Here is a 4,952-nt window from a genome sequence, read left to right as displayed (position 1 = left end):
GTATTTCTATGTCATATTAACAAAATTGCTTTGTTATGGCTGTTACAACATTTTTCTGTGTTTTTTATCACCATGTGTTGTTTTAATAAATACTTTTGATTATATTCACATATTATTTTTGTAAAAATAACATTAAAATTTTGTTTGACAGTTCACAAAGACTTACTGTGAATTAAACAAAACATTTATGCTTTCCAGTTTACAGTATTTTTCTGTTGTGATTTCACATAGTTTTTATGTAAATTTCACGGCCATTTCTTACAGTGTAGACGTCTAATGTCATCATCGTCACCGTTTTTTTTAAACATTTTTATTTCATCTTTCCGTGTCTTAACTATCCCATTCAGACTAACTGCTAATCAGTTCTTTTGATGCTCGCAAAACTCACCGTAACTCACCAGTTCCAGCTTCTTTAGAAATGCTGTTCATGTTCTTGTTAAGCCGGCATTAAAGTACAGCTCGCAGTGATATTTCGTAGTTATCACAGTAGGAACATGTTTTGTAAAACTGTCATCTATTAGATTTTCTCTCTCTGTTTGATTTGTTGTCAGAGTTTCAGTGCTTCAGAAACCTGCAGGCCGTGTCTGCTGTGATGTTTTTTCCCCCCCTTCTGTACACAATTTTTATACAAATATGAATTGAACTGATGCAATACAGTGTTGTGCAAAAGTCTTCAGCCATCTCTCATTTATTATAATTATTTTACTTCCAATAATCCAGACTTTTAAAGTGTTCTTGATGAATCGTTTTTAGGCTTTCTGCAGATTTTTTTAAACGTTTGTTTTTCGCTGTTTTTTTCTCACCCTGTACCTGATCATTTTAAGAGGAATATGCATCACCAGTGATTAATTCAGGTTTAAAACCTAAACTCATGTAATAAAACAGTGTATTGGACACCACAAACCAGGTTTAATTGGATTATTCAGGTATTTTGTTAGCAATAACTTGCCACAAAAACTCAATTTTTTGTTGATCCAATGAAAAATTCCAAAGATAACATGGTTTGACAACATACTGTAAAAAGGTATTTTAGTGCCAATTGTTTTTTTTTTTTTTACAAAAGAGCTATTTGCTAAAAAGACTTGACATAAAGTAGATGATCAGCTGAAGAATGATTCATCTCTCAGGTTTTTAATGATTGAGTTTTCCTAAAAAGTTAAAACTTTCACTGTTAGTTTTCAAAGTCTGATCATTTTTACCTTGTCCTCCACTTGTCCACTTTCTTCTTTATCTATAAACTGCACACGATTCTTTTATGACCAGGAACAAAGACTGGGCAGATGTGTAGGGAAATAAAAGCCCAAAACACAAGAAGTCCTTTGAAAAAAACTTTAGAAAACCTGCAGATTTATTGATCAAGATCACTTTAAAAACATTTCAGTAAGCTGCTTGGATGCAAAGTAGGGGGTGCTTAAAATTTTTGCACGCTGCTATAATTGATGCAATCGTTCTGATCTGCTGTCATCTGTTTGTGGCTCTGCTCACCTGTCTGTCAGTTAATCTATGTGCCATTTGCCCATGTGTTTCCCTTCCGGTCTTTGTGTGTCTGTGTAATCAGACAGCTGTCGGCAGGTTTGAAGTTTCCAGGTGCTGTTTGTTTAGTTGAGCCTGCTCTGCAGTAACGCAGCTCAGAGGAACTTTGTTCTTTCCAGTAACTGAGATCCTCTTCACTCTTTTTGTTTTGAACTCTTCTGTCACACAAACCCTGCTTTATTTCCAGCTGCTGTGCTCTCGCACACAAAAACACTCATAGCAAATATTGGTTACCAAGGTGTTTGTCTTTTGTTGATCAGGTGACAAGGAAGTAAAACACACCACAGATTATTGGCAGTGCAGATGATTGTTGTGTCTGGGGAGTCTGGCATCCTTCGAGGTTTTCCACTGACAAAATCAAAGCACACCAAATATGTTCTTGTACAGAAGTCATATATTTGTTTTTCTAAAGGATTCTAGTCCGTTTGATCCTGAAAAGTACAAGATTTTCAATACCATGCTTCAAAATTGAAGCCATTGAGCATGAAAATAATAGAAACCTGATGAAAGCACAGTGGGGCAGAAATACTCTCGATTCATATTAAGCACGACCGGTTCTTGAAAAAGACGTTTGTCATGTTCTACATCTGCTCTCACTAATTTCAGTAAAATTCTCTCAGCTCTTTCCTCGAGTTAAGATTTTTTTCCTCTTTCCTTTGGAAGCTCTCTGAATCAAGGGTTGATTTTTAACAGAAGGACTAATGAAGGTGGACTGATGTGAAGAAAAGTTAGATAAAGACTAATTAGAAACCCACTTTTGCAAGTTTTTTTCTTTAGTGAAGCTAAATGTAAAAAAACTCTAAAATTCAGAATTGCTTTTTTTAATGTGGTTGTGTTAACTACTCATGAATACTCAGTATCTTACCTGCTGCAGACAGCTATCAGTTTGATCTAAGCAGCAGATTATTATGATAAAACTGTACAAGGAGAGACAACAAAGAAACTAGAGATGTACATTTTAAGCAAAAACATGCTTTGCATTTATTTGGTAAACATGTTTTTTTTATTTTTCTATACACTTTGTGTCACAAAAAAAGGTTTTGTTACTTTTTCATATTCACCTATTTGAACTAAATTTTGAATATTTAAAAATCCATAAAAAGAACCAAATTTTCAACATCTAAAACAACTTAAATCTGCAATTTCATAATGGTTAAAAAAAAAACAATATATTGTGAAATTTTAGTGTGAATCATTAAAAAAACCACAATGTAACAGTCACTAAAACCAAAACAATTTTTAAAGACTGACTAGTTTAAACTCCTCTGATGGCCAGTACACAAAATTTATCCTCATTAAAGCTCCAAACTGAACATAAACCAACAGTGATGACTCATGAATACTTCAGATACTTGTTTTATGTCTAAAAATATGTAAAAACAAAAAAAGTTGATAAATAAATAACGGATGTTGCTGTTAAATTTGAACAGCATTATTCATGGTGCTGTGAATTGGATATTATTCTGTTTTATGGGGCAACACATCATTTTCAAAAGCATTTAAATGTGCACTATGTTTATAAAGAACTTCTATGTAAACCTAATTAATTATCAGTTGTTACCATCTTAACTCACTGTCTTAAAATATTTCACGATTAATGCAAAGTCTGAACTACTCATCTATTTCATGGGACAGTTTTTAGGAAAGTGGTCTGCAAAACCAGTCCTCTTTGAAACAATTTTAAGTTTTTAGTAAGTAATATTTTATAGCGTTTGTAGAAATAGCGTCATCATGCTAGCACAAACCCTACATTCAAGGAAAGGTGAAGAGTGTTGGATGTTATTGGACAGGTATGCTTACAGGAAAACTTCAAGCTTTCTGGCATTCACAGTTCACCAGTTCCTGTCGTTGCCCAGGATGTTTAGCAAATGTTTGATGAGACTGGGTTTGATCCAAACCACTGAGAAAGATAAGTGGCGGGGGATTCTGATGGCTTGTGGCTAATGTTTAACCATATGTGGGTTAGGATTATAAATCTCTATGGCTCCTCTGCTTCTCAATGTTTTTGGTCCCTTGAAAATATGCATTTTCTAGCTAAAGATAAACAGTAAACCTGAATATTTGTTTGTGTTTTTGAAATTCGTGCATATTTTTTTCAGTGTTATAAAGTAGTTATAAAGCTGTTTACTTCAGGGCGGGATGTTGTGTTTTGAGCCAACATGACAGCCGTAGTGTGTGCTCGTGCCTTAGGGTGGACTGAAAAGCCTCGTGGCTGCTCTGGACATTGGCTGGAAAGGTTTCCATTAATCCAGTTATGAAGACATCTGTCATGAAAATGCAATGCACACATGCACGTACACACAAGTAGCCAGGAGCAGTTTGTGTGCAGTATAAAATAACGGCTGTAATCCTGATCTCTGTGTGTTTGTTTCACGAGAACATCCCACAGATTGTTGGGTTTCAGGCACTTTCAGCTAAGATTCTCTTAATTTGTATCTTTGTGTTCAAAAACACCCTTTTTCCCCAACAATTCCTGTTTCCTCTTTAAGTTGTTGTTTAATCTGAAAGCTTTCAAGATATATGAACCCTCCTGTGTATGTGTTTTTTATGTGCGTGCAATTCAGGAGCTTACAGATAGATGACCAGTCCATTAAGATTATCTTCCTCATCTGCTGTCATGTATCTTCACATCACCACACTTCTAGTTCGGAGTGGGCAGAGATTTGAATCTTGTATCAGATATTCCTACACCATCCTCTTTTTTTCCCACAAAATGATGTTACACAGTGTTTTTTTTTTTGCCTTAGATCTGTTTGTCTGCCGCTTTAATCTGTCATTTAGTCTGTCTGCCAGTTTGTGTATGTCCGATCTTACTGCAGATGACTGCAGACACATGGTCAGCCTGACAGTGATGGTGTACACGCACCTACAGTCACTCTGACAGACAGGCTGTGTGGGAGGAGGGAGACAGACATTTAAATGCTGAGTTAGTGTCGGTCTCTCTGTCACTTTTCTGGCTCGTCCATCTCAGCCTTTTTGGTGTTGGACAAAGTCAGACTTCAGGAGTTCAGTTTGATTTCCAACTTTTGTTGGGCCGTGATGAGCACTTTGGCTTAAAGTGTCCAAAGTGTTCAAGTGTCCTTGTAAATATACAGAACGCTGATAGTTGACTTCCCAAAAGCCTGACTTTTTAAAATCTTGATGGGTTCACATCTTTCTCATCGTGTCCTGATGCATCTCAGTAATCCAGGTAAAAAATCAAAAAGAAAAAAATAGTATAGGTCTTCTGGACGGGTTCTTCTCTAATGAAACGTTTCGTCTCTCCTCCAAGAGACTTCTTCAGTCTGAGAGTTTCAGGCAAAAAATCAGGCTTTTAAGCCCAGCCTCCATGTGACATCACATGGCTATCGTTGACACCTAATTAACACTTATTGTTAACGGGGTGGAGTGATACTGGCAATAGCCGCGCTGTAGGAGGG

Source organism: Austrofundulus limnaeus, unplaced genomic scaffold (assembly GCF_001266775.1).
Source record: "Austrofundulus limnaeus strain Quisiro unplaced genomic scaffold, Austrofundulus_limnaeus-1.0 Scaffold237, whole genome shotgun sequence".
In the NCBI taxonomy this organism is placed as follows: Eukaryota; Metazoa; Chordata; class Actinopteri; order Cyprinodontiformes; family Rivulidae; genus Austrofundulus; species Austrofundulus limnaeus.
Note: the sequence above shows the minus strand (reverse complement) of the source record.